The sequence below is a fragment of the Dreissena polymorpha genome, chromosome 9 (genome assembly GCF_020536995.1).
Source record: "Dreissena polymorpha isolate Duluth1 chromosome 9, UMN_Dpol_1.0, whole genome shotgun sequence".
In the NCBI taxonomy this organism is placed as follows: Eukaryota; Metazoa; Mollusca; class Bivalvia; order Myida; family Dreissenidae; genus Dreissena; species Dreissena polymorpha.
Genome location: NC_068363.1, coordinates 82,596,478 through 82,615,354, shown reverse-complemented (window position 1 = coordinate 82,615,354; position 18,877 = coordinate 82,596,478). Strand labels below are relative to the sequence as shown.

Here is an 18,877-nt window from a genome sequence, read left to right as displayed (position 1 = left end):
ATTTTCGAACTCATCTCTCATATCAAGAAAACAAATGTTCTGACCAAATTTCATGAAAATTGGGCCAAAAATGTGACTTCTAGAGTGTTCACATGTTTGTACTATATACATATAGAGAAAAATGCCCCGCCCACTGGCGGCCATGTTTTTTTACCAATCTGGACCATTTTCGAACTCGTCCAAGATATCAATAAAACCAATGTTTTGACCAACTTTCATGATGATTGGGCAAAAATTGTGACTTCTAGAGTGTTTACAAGGTTTCTCTATAGCCAAATAAGGAAAACTGCCCCGCCCACTGGCGGCCATGTTTTTTAATGAACCACTTTTGAACTCAACCAACATATCATTAAGACAAACATTTTGACAAAGTTACATGAAGATTGGGCATGAAATGTGACTTCTACAGTGTTTACAAGTTTTTTCTTTTTTTTGACCTAGTGACCTAGTTTTTGATCCGACACGACCCAGTTTCAAACTCGACCCAGATTTCATTGGGACAAAGCTTCTGACCAAGTTTCATAAAGATCGGACAATAAATGTGGCCTCTAGAGTGTTTACAAACCAAATGTGGACGACAGACGGACGACGAACAAAGACCGGTCAAAAAAGCTCACCTGAGCAATCAGGTGAGCTAAAAACAATAAAGGGCAATAACTCTTATTTAAAATATTCTAGGGTTATGGTTCTTGTGTATGGCACTTCTCCTCATTGATATCTGTACACCCATGAAGTTTCATGTTGATATCTTGTATAGTTTCTGAGAAATAGCCCTGAAAAGTTTTGTTACAGACAAATCTATATCCCTCCGCCTATGGCGGGGGATAATAAGCAACATATAATCAAACAATGTCATCTCACTTAATAAGCACATTCAAAACTGATTTAAATTTCAGGAAACAACTAAGCGTTCAGGAATTTCATTTTTGTAATAAATCTATGTTGATCTACAATGCATATCATAATTTATTGTGGACAATTGATATTACAGAAAGGCAAAAGGCACTGACCATCAGCTCTAATGGGTGTTGGAGATCTGTACTAAGGATTCTCAAAGCCACATTAAGAAGGTGCGCTTTTAAATGTATTTTTACTTAATTATATAAAGTATGGAGTGTATATATATGGATGTTATTGTCATTAAAAACTAGAAGTTTACCAGTAAATAAATTAAAGATTTTTGCCAAATGTTTAAATGTATATACAAAAAACACCCCTTTCATGATGCTTCTTTCAATAATTACGTTTTCAGCTACTGTTAAAAACTGTTGTCTACCTGTGCAAGTTTTTAATATTATAGACATTTTTATCATTAAGATGTGTATGGTTTTTTATAACTAATTGCAATTGCAACTACAATTGTATTCAATTAATAAACCATCAAGAACATTCACATGTATTTATTATTATTTAGAAAGTACAATATACCAACTGGGCATAGTGTTATAATTCATCTGACAATTAATAATAAATCTAAATTATAACCTTAATACGCTTCATAGAATACTTAACACCTAACATCATCACATTTAAAACTAATTTACAATTTGGGAATCAATTGAGCATTGAAGAATTTCATTTTCTTTATAGAAACCAGTTCCTCGAGATTTTTGTTAATGTCTTTCAAAATGGCATTTCTTTCCCTTGATGCAATCAACATCTCCTGAGTTTTAATCACGCTGCTCCTACATGCTTGACATGTGGCTGCAAGTAAATAAATGTAATACATCATACTTTATTCATTAAACAAAATTATATGATAAACAAAACAAATGGCACATTCATGTATCATGTGTGGTTTTTTAAAATAACACAATTATAAGACACACAAATAAGTGTACTTGACCTGGTATTGATTCTGAAAGTTACTTTAGGTATTTATTTTTTTTTCTAGATTTCTGAATTAAAACTTAACATTTTTGTGCCACAATAATGCCCTAATTACATCCTTCAGTTTAATGATGTAGAAAAATAATTTAAAAAAATACACAGACCCACAAGTTCATACCCTGGTTAATAGGTTAATAAAGTGTAATTAAAAATGCAGCAATACTTTATCTCCATATAACCGAGAGTAAAATGACAAATTAAGAAAAAATAGAAAACATAAATAACTACATTTTAACTGTTGGAAATATTAAGTAGTCAGCTTCACTATAATTAATAGAAACAACTAATAATTACTATTTGTTGTGTCAGTCTTCCATTTTTTGTTTTCTAATTTCTCACAGCTGGTTGATGCAACTTGCGTTTGAGTCTTTAAGTTTTCAGTCAATTGAAGTGTTGCAACATTTTCAGCCAGTGAAACCATTTTGTTTTCTGTAAAAATAAATAAATCAAAACTGCATTTGTGATTTTAACACAGTTTTGCAGCAACACTTGTTATAAATCTATGTTGATTTACAATACGTATCTTAAATTATTGTGGACAATTGATATATAATACAGAAAGGCAAAAAGCATTCCTACTAAAATGGCTTTTTAAAGTGATAAATTATGACATTGGCGAATATGGCGATCGACAGTAGAAGCCCTGAATAACGTTATATTGATAACTTAAACACATAATATTGATCACTAGAAAAAATATGAAATAAGCATATGTTCAATAACTGAAGTTTTAATTTATTTGCTTGAGGAGGCTGACACAATGACCTGAACAATGACCAAAAAACATTACCATTGTGTGTACATGGCACTTCTTCAGTCTCGAATTTCTCCTAAATGGAGGATTCTGAAAATAAAGGCAAAATGGAATCGATAAGGCAATGCAAACCTACTTCAACTATTCATATATTAATAATCGTACCAGTAAATTGGTCACAAAAAAACGCTATAAAGTTTTCATGTTTTTATCTTGTTAATTTGCTTTACAAAGGGGAAATACTCAATAAGCAGTGATATTGTATTAAAAACTACAGATTAATTTGTAAATAGTAACATATTTATGCTATTTCATATGCTCAATTTTATACAAGAGGGTTCACAACATTTTCATGTTGTCATTGTGTCACTTAGATTAACAAGAGCATCGCAAATCGGAAGCCAACGCTCCGCTGTGGGTGCAGTTTTTTTTTACCTTTGACCTTAACCTTTGATCTTGAAGAATGACTGCACTTAAACTTCTCACCACTCAAAATGTGCAGCTCCATGAGATACACATGCATGCCAAATATCAAGTTGCTATCTTCAATATTGCAAAAGTTATTGGCCAATGTCAAAGTTTTTGGACGACGCGGACAGCGGACGACAAGCTGGCTATGACAATACCTCGGGTTTTCTTCTAAAACAGCAGAGCTAAAAACATACCATGGATTTTTGCTTTTCTTAGCCAATATGCTATTTTTTGCTAATAGCTAACATATCATGAGGATTTTTTCATCATATGCTGGTTGTTTATGTATATTAATTATTCAGATTACCTTTTAGATTGTCTGTAAACACATCCCCATCTGCAGTCACGCCCTCAATTGATACTTTAGGGATGATGATCAGCACCTGAAATTGTCATTAATCCATTTAAAAGTTCTCTTCACCAACGATGTAAAGTTCAAATAATTTTTGATATGGGATCTAGTTAGAGTCAAAAAGAAAAAAAGAACAGGCCTACATATTTACCTCATTGCCAGAACAAGGCTGATAGATTGTTGACAGTTAAATGTTCAAGAACTTAATCCATAATAATATTAGTATAACTATAAAAATTTCATAGTTGCATTTTAAAATACAATTCAATATGTTTGACTTTACTGTCAATGAGGATTTATAGGCTTAGCAATTTGCAATACAGTATGGAATGAACATAAATAAATAGGAATGATTGTCTAGAGTGAAATTCATCGTTTAATGTTCACAACTTAAATTTATAACTACCTTGTCTTTAAGTGGTGTTAATTTATCTGGGGCAGGTCCACCGCCAGTTTGTCCCACTTCCTTCTTTAATTTTATTTTTTTTGCCTTTGTGGCACTCTAATAAATATGACATTTATTTTCAATGACACAATTAACAAGAGGGCCATGATGGCCCTGAATTGCTCACCTGACTAACCAAATACAATCCCAACCCAGATTTCATCAAGATCAACATTCTGACCAAATTTCATAAAGATTAGATAAAAACTGTAACCTCTATTGTCTACACAAGGTTTTTCTATTATTTGACCTAGTGACCTAGTTTTTAACCCCAGGTGACCCGACCCAAATACAATCCCAACCCAGATTTCATCAAGATAAACATTCTGATCAAATTTTATAAAGATTGGATGAAACCTGTGACCTCTATTGTCAAAACAAGATGTTTCTATTATTTGACCAAGTGACCTAGTTTTTGACCCCAGATGACCCAAATACAATTCCAACCCAGATTTCATCAAGATAAATATTCTGACCAAATTTCATAAAGATTGGATGAAAACTGTGACCTCAATTGTCTATACAATGTTTTTCTATTACTTGACCTAGTGACCTAGTTTTTGACCTAATGACCTAGTTTTTGACCTAGTTATTGACCCCAGATGACCCAAATACAATCCCAACCCAGATTTTATCAAGATAAACATTCTGACCAAATTTCATAAAGATTGGATGAAAACTGTGACCTCTATTGTCTACACAAACAAAATGTTGACGGTTTTTCTATTATTTGACCTTGTGACCTAGTTTTTTTACCTCAGATGACCCAAATAAAATCCCAACCCATTTTTAATCAAGATAAACATTCTGACCAAATTTCATAAAGATTGGATGAAAACTGCGACCTCTATTGTCTACACAAGGTTTTTCTATTATTTGACCTAGTTTTTGACCTAGTGACCAAGTTTGTGACCCTAGATGACCCAAATAAATCCCAACCCAGATTTTATCAAGATAAACATTCTGACTAAATTTCATAAAGATTGGATGAAAACTGTGACCTCTACTGTCTACACAAGGTTTTTCTATTATTTGACCTAGTTTTTAACCTAGTGACCTAGTTTTTGACCCCAGATGACCCAAATACAATCCCAACCCAGATTTTATCAAGATAACCATTCTGACCAAATATCATAAAGATTGGATGAAAACTGTGACCTCTCATGTCTACACAAGGTTTTTCTATTATTTGACCTAGTTTTTTACCTAGTGACCTAGTTTGTGACTCCAGATTACCCAAATACAATCCCAACCCAGATTTTATCATGATAAACATTCTGTCCAAATTTCATAAAGATTGGATGAAAACTGCGACCTCTATTGTCTACACAAGGTTTTTCTATTATTTGACCTATTATGTGACCTAGTTTTTGACCTAGTTTTTGACCCCAGATGACCCAAATACATTCCCAACCCAGATTTCATCAAGATGAACATTCTGACCAAATTTCATAAAGATTGGATGAAAACTGTGACCTCTACTGTCTACACAAACAAATTGTTGACGGACGGATGGACGCACGCACACACATACGGACGCCGGACATCACATGGTCACATAAGCTCACCATGTCACTTTGTGACAGGTGAGCTAACAAAATGGAGTGATACATGGCAACTAAAATTCCACCCTGACAAATGCAAATACCTCCACATTGGGAAAAATGAACCGGACACTAACTTCCAATATAAACTTATGGGAAAAACTTTAGAAAGAATCAATGAGGAGAAAGACATAGTGGTTATAATAAACAACAAACTCTCTTTCGAAAGACATATAAGTGAAAAACTTAAAAAAGCCAATTCCATGTCAGCAATAATTCGAAGGACATTCCAAAACCTTGATGAAAAATCATTTTTTCCACTATATAAAGCACTTGTAAGATCACACCTGGACTATGCCAGCTCGGTTTGGTTCCCTCGTCTTGAAAAACACAACGACTTAATTGGAGGTGTACAAATACACGCCACAAAACAACTACCAGGCTTTAACAACTTGAATTACGAAGAAAGGCTAAAAAAACTTAAACTCCCAACGCTCAATTATAGAAGACATCGTGGAGATATGATTGAAATCTATAAAATATCAAGTGGTAAATATGACCCAGAAGCTGCAGACTTTATTAAGTGGAAGAAGGACCATTCTATACGTGAAACAACTAGAGGAAACACACACAAAATTTTTGTACAAAGACCAAACTTCAGTTCGCAAAAACACTGCTTTACACTGAGAGAAGATAAAATCTGGAAAAGTCTTCCAGATTATTTAGCAAGTGCTACCTGTACAAAATGTTCTGCCTGGGATTGAGACGGAATTTAATTGACAGTTCCGCCTGGAAAATTGTTGATTCCGCCCGGAATATAGTGGTTACAAGAAAGAATATTCTCCAGGCGGAAATGAGGCCGAAACGGGGCGGAATTTAGGGCGAAATATGCTTATGAGGTGGAAAAGATTTCCAGGCAGAAATTATTTTTGCATGCTGACACGGGGCGGAATTTGGGGCGGAATATGCTAATGAGGCGGAAAATATTTCCGGGCGGAAATTAGTCTGGGATAGAAATTTCCAGGCGGAATATATTTCCAGGCGGAAATGACAGGAGAATATGTGAATGATTCCAAAGGGGGGGGGGGGGGGATTATGAGCTTAACTCCGATATATACATAGCTCCTTAAGCTGCTGATGGATTGACGTACATTAAGAGGTCACAAAAGCTAAAAAAACTCATTAAAAATCACAAAAACAACATGCACCTTTCAATCTTTATCCAGATACAGTCAGTCATAAGACAAACCTTTTTTGCAGATGACAACATACTTCATTGATCGAACAATTAACTCATTCACTGCTTTAATAAACACAATACATTGACTTTAGTGAAATAGTGGCTTAAAACAAAACAATTAAAAATCAACAATTATGCTTGTTGGTTCACTAAAAAAGTCACTAATTTAATTTAAGGCATACGAAAACTTTATGTGGACCTCTGATGGAGCTACTAAACACTAGGTTTCTATTAAAAAAATGACAAAAATCTCGATGTGGCAAAAAAACATTCAATAAGATATAGACACCTCTGACTGCATTATGTTTTTTATATAACGTGAAATTAACTGCAAAGATAACTAGCCTGAGCATTCATTTTAAATGTTATAGGTTAAAACCACCCGCCAAAACAGATATTACTGTTAAACAATATAACTATAATAAACACAACAATATAAGAAAACAATACAAAGTAAATATAGAAACAAACCTGTTTAGTTGTTCAGAGCACTTAAAAAGTTCCATCATATTATCACTGAATCACTCTTTTCAGCCTTTTTTACACACTGAATGTTGACTTCCACATTTTACTTAATTATTTCAGAATGTTCATCAAAATAAGATTAATTCATCATATTATTAAAACTTCAAATTAGGAAAGTCAAATCATTGCTTTGAAACTGCATTTCAAATGTTCAAGCTAGTAACAGTTCTTGCAAACACCCGCTCTTATTTTCAAAATTCTGACTCACAAAAAATGAAGCAGTGTCTGTCTTATCAGGCTGTATGGATCATATTACCGGTGTAACAGGCCATTTTTCCCCCCTGGCCAATTTTTCCCCGGGGAAAAAGTTGCCTAGGCCAATTCTTCCTCCTCTAGTCAAATTCCCCTCCCCCCCCCCCCCCCCGATTTTTTATTTAATATATCTTTCGGTCTACACATTCCGACCAGTTTCCCCCCCCCCCTGGCCAGTTTCCCCCCCCCCCCCCACCTTGTAAAAGTAGTTTTAACAATAGAATTTGATTGAGAGTTGCAAAAACTGCCTCCACACTCTTATCTTTTATTTTACTTATCTTTTACATTTATTCTTCACTTTTCGGCCAGTATTTTCCCCCCTGGCCAGTTTTTCACCCTACCATGTAAAAGTAGTTTTAAAAACAGAATTTGATTGAGAGTTGCTAAAACTGCCTCCACCCCCTTATCTTTTATTTTAATTATCTTTTACATTTATTATTCACCTTTTGGCCAGTTTTCCCCCCTGGCCAGTTCCCCCCCCCCCCCTACCTTGTAAAAGTAATTTTAACAACAGAATTTGATAGAGAATTGCTGAAACTACCTCTATCCCCTTATCTTTGATTCTACTTCTCTTTTACATTTATTCGCTAATGTTTGGCCATTTTTTCCCCTGGCCATTTTTTCCCCCTACCTTTTAAAAGTAGTTTTCACAACAGAATTTGATCGATAGTTGCTAAAACTGCCTCCACCCCCTTATCTTTTATTTTACTTTTGTATTACATTTACAGGCAATCTTGTGCTTGCGACCACTTGAATTAAGCGACTTTTGTCTTATGCGACCACTTTAAATCCCGCCCAAGCGTTTTACCAATATTTTCATATTGTATTAAGCGACTTTTGGCTTACGCGACCAGCGACCGCTGATTTTAGTGTATTTTGATGCCCGAGTCTTGAATTAAGCGACCGCTTTATGGTAAAAGTGGTAAATCTGTTTACCGTTTAGGGACAAATCAGTGTTGATTGTTTATATAAGCCGATAACATGAACGATGACACCTTTGTTGTAATTTCACACCAGCCATTTTCCTTTGTCTCCATGACCGGTTCTGACCGGTGTTAATGCTGACTGCGTATCAATTTTTGGTGTCGAATAATACAGTGAGGTATTGCCAACAGTCTACGGGTTCAAGAGTTTACTTTCTGGGACGTTAAGTGACAAATTTGATCGCCATTTTTATTGCAAAAACAATGCGCCGACGCGACAAACATTTTCACAGTGTTCTCGAGGGGTGTAAAAAATAAACTATTAATCGGTAACATGTAGCGAAATCTGTTCATTTAAAAATGTTATTGTTATTATGCTTATTAGTTTGTGTTAGCAAATTTTCCAATCAGGCGTGTTTATTTAGTTTTCAATCACGGTGTTTTATTTATTTCCCTATGTACCATCATCGAGTCAGATATATATAAGCTTACATGCAGAAATTAAAATGTCAAAACGGAAAGTACCTGTATTAACGTTAAATGAGAAAATTCTGGTATTGGAAGCGTCGAAGAGTAAAAGTGCACGTAAATTTAATCACCAATGAGTTTGGAGTTGGAAAAACCCATTCACCGTGCAAACCATTTACATTGTATTTAGAAATAGAGAGAACAAATACAACTTATTTTAAGTAAAAAATGTTTTATTCAGTTTATTTATATTTAGATTCATTTGATTACAAAGCAGAAATCGCTGTGTCAAAAAGAGATAATCCGATATCTGGATTTAAAATCAAAGGTCCGCATTCATCACAAATGGCCTTTTTTATATATTTAAAGACCATTTTATTAAGAGACCACTTTTGGTTACTCCCTTTAGTGGTCTCTAAATACAAGATTGACTGTATTCTTCATTTTTTGTCCATTTACCCCCCTGGCCAGTTTTTCCCCCCTACCATGTAATAAAAGTAGTTTTAACAACAGAACTTGATTGAGAGTTGCTAAAACTGCTTCCACCCCCTTATCTTTTATTTTACTTATCTTTTACATTTATTTTTCACTTTTCTGCCTGTTTGTGCGAGGGGGAAAAAACGGCAGAGAGTCATGTTAAATAAATTCTTATGTAGGGGGGGGGGGGGGGGGAGAAATTGGCCAAGGGGAGAAAAATGGCCAAGAGTCATGTTGCAATTAATTCTTTTAGTAGGGGGGAAAAATTGCCCAAGGGGAGAAACACAATACATTGACTTTAGTGAAATAGTGGCTTAAAACAAAACAATTAAAAATCAACAATTATGCTTGTTGGTTCACTAAAAAAGTCACTAATTTAATTTAAGGCATACGAAAACTTTATGTGGACCTCTGATGGAGCTACTAAACACTAGGTTTCTATTAAAAAAATGACAAAAATCTCGATGTGGCAAAAAACATTCAATAAGATATAGACACCTCTGACTGCATTATGTTTTTTATATAACGTGAAATTAACTGCAAAGATAACTAGCCTGAGCATTCATTTTAAATGTTATAGGTTAAAACCACCCGCCAAAACAGATATTACTGTTAAACAATATAACTATAATAAACACAACAATATAAGAAAACAATACAAAGTAAATATAGAAACAAACCTGTTTAGTTGTTCAGAGCACTTAAAAAGTTCCATCATATTATCACTGAATCACTCTTTTCAGCCTTTTTTACACACTGAATGTTGACTTCCACATTTTACTTAATTATTTCAGAATGTTCATCAAAATAAGATTAATTCATCATATTATTAAAACTTCAAATTAGGAAAGTCAAATCATTGCTTTGAAACTGCATTTCAAATGTTCAAGCTAGTAACAGTTCTTGCAAACACCCGCTCTTATTTTCAAAATTCTGACTCACAAAAAATGAAGCAGTGTCTGTCTTATCAGGCTGTATGGATCATATTACCGGTGTAAACAGGCCATTTTTCCCCCCTGGCCAATTTTTCCCCGGGGAAAAAGTTGCCTAGGCCAATTCTTCCTCCTCTAGTCAAATTCCCCCCCCCCCCCCCCCCCCGATTTTTTATTTAATATATCTTTCGGTCTACACATTCCGACCAGTTTCCCCCCCCCCTGGCCAGTTTCCCCCCCCCCCCCACCTTGTAAAAGTAGTTTTAACAATAGAATTTGATTGAGAGTTGCAAAAAACTGCCTCCACACTCTTATCTTTTATTTTACTTATCTTTTACATTTATTCTTCACTTTTCGGCCAGTATTTTCCCCCCTGGCCAGTTTTTCACCCTACCATGTAAAGTAGTTTTAAAAACAGAATTTGATTGAGAGTTGCTAAAACTGCCTCCACCCCCTTATCTTTTATTTTAATTATCTTTTACATTTATTATTCACCTTTTGGCCAGTTTTTCCCCCCTGGCCAGTTCCCCCCCCCCCCTACCTTGTAAAAGTAATTTTAACAACAGAATTTGATAGAGAATTGCTGAAACTACCTCTATCCCCTTATCTTTGATTCTACTTCTCTTTTACATTTATTCGTTAATGTTTGGCCATTTTTTCCCCTGGCCATTTTTTCCCCCTACCTTTTAAAAGTAGTTTTCACAACAGAATTTGATCGATAGTTGCTAAAACTGCCTCCACCCCCTTATCTTTTATTTTACTTTTGTATTACATTTACAGGCAATCTTGTGCTTGCGACCACTTGAATTAAGCGACTTTTGTCTTATGCGACCACTTTAAATCCCGCCCAAGCGTTTTACCAATATTTTCATATTGTATTAAGCGACTTTTGGCTTACGCGACCAGCGACCGCTGATTTTAGTGTATTTTGATGCCCGAGTCTTGAATTAAGCGACCGCTTTATGGTAAAAGTGGTAAATCTGTTTACCGTTTAGGGACAAATCAGTGTTGATTGTTTATATAAGCCGATAACATGAACGATGACACCTTTGTTGTAATTTCACACCAGCCATTTTCCTTTGTCTCCATGACCGGTTCTGACCGGTGTTAATGCTGACTGCGTATCAATTTTTGGTGTCGAATAATACAGTGAGGTATTGCCAACAGTCTACGGGTTCAAGAGTTTACTTTCTGGGACGTTAAGTGACAAATTTGATCGCCATTTTTATTGCAAAAACAATGCGCCGACGCGACAAACATTTTCACAGTGTTCTCGAGGGGTGTAAAAAATAAACTATTAATCGGTAACATGTAGCGAAATCTGTTCATTTAAAAATGTTATTGTTATTATGCTTATTAGTTTGTGTTAGCAAATTTTCCAATCAGGCGTGTTTATTTAGTTTTCAATCACGGTGTTTTATTTATTTCCCTATGTACCATCATCGAGTCAGATATATATAAGCTTACATGCAGAAATTAAAATGTCAAAACGGAAAGTACCTGTATTAACGTTAAATGAGAAAATTCTGGTATTGGAAGCGTCGAAGAGTAAAAGTGCACGTAAATTTAATCACCAATGAGTTTGGAGTTGGAAAAACCCATTCACCGTGCAAACCATTTACATTGTATTTAGAAATAGAGAGAACAAATACAACTTATTTTAAGTAAAAAAATGTTTTATTCAGTTTATTTATATTTAGATTCATTTGATTACAAAAGCAGAAATCGCTGTGTCAAAAAGAGATAATCCGATATCTGGATTTAAAATCAAAGGTCCGCATTCATCACAAATGGCCTTTTTTATATATTTAAAGACCATTTTATTAAGAGACCACTTTTGGTTACTCCCTTTAGTGGTCTCTAAATACAAGATTGACTGTATTCTTCATTTTTTGTCCATTTACCCCCCTGGCCAGTTTTTCCCCCCTACCATGTAATAAAAGTAGTTTTAACAACAGAACTTGATTGAGAGTTGCTAAAACTGCTTCCACCCCCTTATCTTTTATTTTACTTATCTTTTACATTTATTTTTCACTTTTCTGCCTGTTTGTGCGAGGGGGAAAAAACGGCAGAGAGTCATGTTAAATAAATTCTTATGTAGGGGGGGGGGGGGGGGGGAGAAATTGGCCAAGGGGAGAAAAATGGCCAAGAGTCATGTTGCAATTAATTCTTTTAGTAGGGGGGAAAAATTGCCCAAGGGGAGAAAAAATGGAAGAGAGTCATTTTGCCATAAATTCTTAATAAGGGAGGGGGGAAAGATTGGCCGAGGGGAGAAAAATGGCCTAGAGTCATGTTGCAATTAATTCTTTAAGTAGGGGGAAAATTTGGCCAAGGGGGGGGAAAGATTGGCCTGGGCCATTTTTTCCCTGGGGGAAAAACGACCTAGGCCAATCTTTCCCCAGGGAAAAACTTGCCGGAGGGGGGGGGGGGTGGTGGGAGGAAATGGACGGCTACACCGGTATTGATGCATTCTTTGTTTACAACTGGGGGAATACAAAGATAACAGCCACCAAATTGACACCATAAAACAAAACACTTCTGATAAAAAGGGATAAATTTACTGCATTTCACAACAATTTTTAACTTGCATCATACATCCCTTAATCAAATTTACTCAGTCCCCTTTATTCAGAGATATTTTATATATACATGTAAGTAGATTTACATGTACTTTAAATGTTGTTATGCTTATTAGTTTGTGTTAGCAAATTTTCCAATCAGGCGTGTTTATTTAGTTTTCAATCACGGTGTTTTATTTATTTCCCTATGTACCATCATCGAGTCAGATATATATAAGCTTACATGCAGAAATTAAAATGTCAAAACGGAAAGTACCTGTATTAACGTTAAATGAGAAAATTCTGGTATTGGAAGCGTCGAAGAGTAAAAGTGCACGTAAATTTAATCACCAATGAGTTTGGAGTTGGAAAAACCCATTCACCGTGCAAACCATTTACATTGTATTTAGAAATAGAGAGAACAAATACAACTTATTTTAAGTAAAAAAATGTTTTATTCAGTTTATTTATATTTAGATTCATTTGATTACAAAAGCAGAAATCGCTGTGTCAAAAAGAGATAATCCGATATCTGGATTTAAAATCAAAGGTCCGCATTCATCACAAATGGCCTTTTTTATATATTTAAAGACCATTTTATTAAGAGACCACTTTTGGTTACTCCCTTTAGTGGTCTCTAAATACAAGATTGACTGTATTCTTCATTTTTTGTTCATTTACCCCCCTGGCCAGTTTTTCCCCCCTACCATGTAATAAAAGTAGTTTTAACAACAGAACTTGATTGAGAGTTGCTAAAACTGCTTCCACCCCCTTATCTTTTATTTTACTTATCTTTTACATTTATTTTTCACTTTTCTGCCTGTTTGTGCGAGGGGGAAAAAACGGCAGAGAGTCATGTTAAATAAATTCTTATGTAGGGGGGGGGGGGGGGGGAAATTGCCCAAGGGGAGAAAAAATGGAAGAGAGTCATTTTGCCATAAATTCTTAATAAGGGAGGGGGGAAAGATTGGCCGAGGGGAGAAAAATGGCCTAGAGTCATGTTGCAATTAATTCTTTAAGTAGGGGGAAAATTTGGCCAAGGGGGGGGAAAGATTGGCCTGGGCCATTTTTTCCCTGGGGGAAAAAACGACCTAGGCCAATCTTTCCCCAGGGAAAAACTGGCCGGAGGGGGGGAGGGGGGAGGAAATGGACGGCTACACCGGTATTGATGCATTCTTTGTTTACAACTGGGGGAATACAAAGATAACAGCCACCAAATTGACACCATAAAACAAAACACTTCTGATAAAAAGGGATAAATTTACTGCATTTCACAACAATTTTTAACTTGCATCATACATCCCTTAATCAAATTTACTCAGTCCCCTTTATTCAGAGATATTTTATATATACATGTTAGTAGATTTACATGTACTTTAAATGTTGTTATGCTTATTAGTTTGTGTTAGCAAATTTTCCAATCAGGCGTGTTTATTTAGTTTTCAATCACGGTGTTTTATTTATTTCCCTATGTACCATCATCGAGTCAGATATATATAAGCTTACATGCAGAAATTAAAATGTCAAAACGGAAAGTACCTGTATTAACGTTAAATGAGAAAATTCTGGTATTGGAAGCGTCGAAGAGTAAAAGTGCACGTAAATTTAATCACCAATGAGTTTGGAGTTGGAAAAACCCATTCACCGTGCAAACCATTTACATTGTATTTAGAAATAGAGAGAACAAATACAACTTATTTTAAGTAAAAAAATGTTTTATTCAGTTTATTTATATTTAGATTCATTTGATTACAAAAGCAGAAATCGCTGTGTCAAAAAGAGATAATCCGATATCTGGATTTAAAATCAAAGGTCCGCATTCATCACAAATGGCCTTTTTTATATATTTAAAGACCATTTTATTAAGAGACCACTTTTGGTTACTCCCTTTAGTGGTCTCTAAATACAAGATTGACTGTATTCTTCATTTTTTGTCCATTTACCCCCCTGGCCAGTTTTTCCCCCCTACCATGTAATAAAAGTAGTTTTAACAACAGAACTTGATTGAGAGTTGCTAAAACTGCTTCCACCCCCTTATCTTTTATTTTACTTATCTTTTACATTTATTTTTCACTTTTCTGCCTGTTTGTGCGAGGGGGAAAAAACGGCAGAGAGTCATGTTAAATAAATTCTTATGTAGGGGGGGGGGGGAGAAATTGGCCAAGGGGAGAAAAATGGCCAAGAGTCATGTTGCAATTAATTCTTTTAGTAGGGGGGAAAAATTGCCCAAGGGGAGAAAAAATGGAAGAGAGTCATTTTGCCATAAATTCTTAATAAGGGAGGGGGGAAAGATTGGCCGAGGGAGAAAAATGGCCTAGAGTCATGTTGCAATTAATTCTTTAAGTAGGGGGAAAATTTGGCCAAGGGGGGGGAAAGATTGGCCTGGGCCATTTTTTCCCTGGGGGAAAAAACGACCTAGGCCAATCTTTCCCCAGGGAAAAACTGGCCGGAGGGGGGGGAGGGGGGAGGAAATGGACGGCTACACCGGTATTGATGCATTCTTTGTTTACAACTGGGGGAATACAAAGATAACAGCCACCAAATTGACACCATAAAACAAAACACTTCTGATAAAAAGGGATAAATTTACTGCATTTCACAACAATTTTTAACTTGCATCATACATCCCTTAATCAAATTTACTCAGTCCCCTTTATTCAGAGATATTTTATATATACATGTTAGTAGATTTACATGTACTTTAAATGTTGTTAGGTATAATTATCATAACAAACTAACAAAGTGATTTAATTATAAGGTCTTATAAAAAAAAGCCTGAGCCAAAATATTTATAAATTTCATCAAGAACAGTATAATCTAAGTTAATTATTTTCCTCCAAATTTTGAGGAGTGAAAACTTGCAGCTGATTTTGTGGATTAGTTTTATTTTTTCAGTCAAATCAGCCTTAAATAAGTGTCATTTCAAGCTCATTTCAGCCTTTTTTGCATGGGTTAACTATTGTATGAATTGAATATAAATATTGTTTTTCTTGTGTATAGCAAATATTTCCTACAATACCCATTTAGAAACTAAAATCAGAACTCTGTTTATTAATTATCTTAAAGTCCAATTTTGAAATTCTTTATCTAAGTCCAACATTGTGCCCCAGAAAAATGTATGAAATTCCGCCCGAGATAATTTTCTTAGTCAGAAAATCCACCTTAGACAAATGTTTAAGTATGAAATTCCGCTCGAGTCTTATTTCCACCCATAATTGCAAATGAGTTCCGCCTGGAAAAAAAATCAAGAGAAATGGTCTTTTGGGGCGGAAATCAATTTCCGCCTCTAGTCCGCCCAGAAACAATAGTTTCCGTCCCAATTCCACCTCATTTCCACCCTAAAATTTCGTACGGGTAAAACCATAAATACATTCAAAACCAGGCTTGACAATCATTGGAAAAACCAAGATATGCTTTACAACTATAAGGCAGCGATTAATTGTAACACCTGAAGTCACATAAGTCGCTATCTTGAAGATTATAATGAAGACTCTGAATCCAGCAAAGAAGCTAGACCTGTGCTGGAAAACATCCATATGCAAGTATGTATTTGTATCATTCATTAACAGAATAGTTTACATCAGAGAAGCAATTAAAACTTATTAAGACAAATAAATTTTCACTGAGTCTGAGAGTTAAAAAAAAAAGCAAATGAATATGGCACATGGTAAATATAACTTTTATTATATGTATAACTCAAATGAATGAAACACAATACCCACACAAACAACTTACTTTCAGGTCTACCCATTTCATTTTGACCTCGTGCAACGTCTGTCAGGGTCCTACTGCATTTATCCTAAATTGAATTAACTAACATTAAAAACTATATTTTATATTTGAGAAATAAATTATTTACATCACAATACAGTAAGCAGGCACAGACATTAACATTTTACAACAGGTTGCCTAAACGGCAGGGGTTTTCAGCCTTATATAACATTTCTTTAAAATCATGCAGTTTTCCCCAAAATCCTAACTTACACCAGCTTTTTCATTTCCCAAAGTAGTAATTTTAGCGAGAATTCTTCCCAAAATGAGCAATTTCTTCCCAAAATCCATAGGCTAGGGCCTCTTCCCAATGAAGCGAGGAAAACCCCTGCACGGGAAAACATCTTTAGCATTTTGGTTGACCATCTATAGAGTAACGACCCAGAACAATGTACTGTACAAGATGTGTCATGTAAATATAATACGTTCCTGAAATCAAATATTACATAATTTAACACCAACATAGCTGACATGACAGGCTTTCAATGCATTATATCTTGTATATGTCTTATTCAAGTTAATGTGATTCTGAATGTAATCATTTCCTAGGTTAATAAATATTATTAAACTGCTTATGGTCTATACCAAAGTCGCCTTTGTTCATAGAAAAAAAAAACACTACGCATTTTTTGCTCAAGATTATGAAAATATGCCACACATATATTTAATCATCAATGATTCATAACAAACAAGTTGTCAACTCACATTTCAACTGTCTCCATCCAAAATACATCCTTTTTTGCTTCCGTGACGGAAGGAGAGTGGCTGGCAAACAGCCGACTGTATCCTTCCACGCACCGGTCAACAAGAATGGTCGTTTCAGACACATTCCAATTTTTGTTTTTGTTTCTCTTAACATTAAAAATTGCAGCTGCCATTCTTGTTGTGCGTTGTTTTTGTCTGCTGACAGACCGCGCGAAAATTACGTCATGCATATTTTTTCAGACTGCGTCACTATCTTTATCGGCTACAAAATACGTATATTTATGTAGTCGTATTTTATGTATGGTGCCTTTACGATTTTGTTGATGAAGCAGAATTTATGTAAAGTCGTAAAAGACTACATAAATCTCGATACGTAATTTACGATCGTATACAAATCGTAAAATATTGATGAAACCAGGGACCTATAGGTGATAATACACTAAATAGTTTCCCTATATAATTCAATGTAAAAGCGACAACTTTGAGCGAAAATAAATGCAACATTTTGCACATAGAGACCCCCATGACCATACCTTTTCTTAAAGGCCAATCGATTTATGCAATAAAAAAGATATGTCATGTACAAAGCAAGAAAGAACTTGACACAAATCAAAATCGACTGTTTTTGCAACTTTTTTTTCGGCCGTTTCTTAGTGGAATGTAACCTTTTCTAGTGCAATGGTTTACTATAGTCTTCAAGTGTATCATATTTCAGGGATTCAGTAGTGAACACCTATTCATGCCTTACCATTATCTCCGCAAGATAACACCCGAATAATGGTAAAAAGTGTAAAACATGCCTTCCTGTCAACTATGATATTTTTTTAGAGAGTACAGCCCTACATGAAGCGATCATTTAGTATATTGTAACCTATACAAACATATAGGTTACACATGCGCAATTAATTTCCTTCTATATTAAATATCATTGTGTACACACCGGTCTTTCTGACAATAACGTAGTGACGTCACCATCTATGTATAGAATGTATTACATATAAAATAGCAATCTCCATGCAGAGTTGTCGTTCCTTGCTCTCACATACAATGCTATGCTGGTTCCTGTCAAATCACTGCGCGGAGGTTGATAAAATAGTTGAAGTTCGATATCAATTTTTACCATGATAAAGCAATGACCCACTATATCATCATACATCATTGGAAAGATAAATGCACAATCTTTTGAAAAAATGGATGTCATTAAATTCTATACATTGAAACTCAAAATATTCACCTTAGAATAGGCAAACCGGTTTTGACAGCTGTGCAGGCGACCATTTTGGGCTCAAATAGTTTGACCTACTTTCAAAGCCGGGAACCATCAACATAAAAAGTAGAGCACAAAAATGGCTTTTTTTCTTATCGCTTACAAATATACCTTCAAATTGATACCAAAACATTCCATTTGGAATGTATTTTACAAATCCTATGCAGCATGCACTGAACAATGTGTGCTAAGTATCAAACTGACTGCATGTAACCCTAAAAACAGGAGTTCCGGTTTGGGGTTATGTGACCTATAGGTCCTTGCATTGTTCTTCAGTACCGTCATGGCGGCGCATGCGAGTAT

At 35.1% G+C, this 18,877-nt stretch overlaps 1 protein-coding gene and 1 long non-coding RNA gene across 5 annotated transcripts in view; both read right to left on the bottom strand.

Moving 5' to 3' along the window:
• LOC127843998 ((Lyso)-N-acylphosphatidylethanolamine lipase-like) overlaps positions 1-18,877 on the bottom strand; it is a 112,651-nt gene that overhangs the window by 69,146 nt on the left and 24,628 nt on the right. The window lies entirely within an intron of this gene.
• On the bottom strand, positions 1,386-16,693 carry LOC127844021 (uncharacterized). The gene is made up of 6 exons (XR_008032517.1): positions 16,567-16,693; positions 3,874-3,969; positions 3,423-3,498; positions 2,681-2,734; positions 2,185-2,319; positions 1,386-1,704 (listed from the first exon to the last, which is right to left on the bottom strand). It is a non-coding gene; the product is annotated as an uncharacterized LOC127844021 (long non-coding RNA).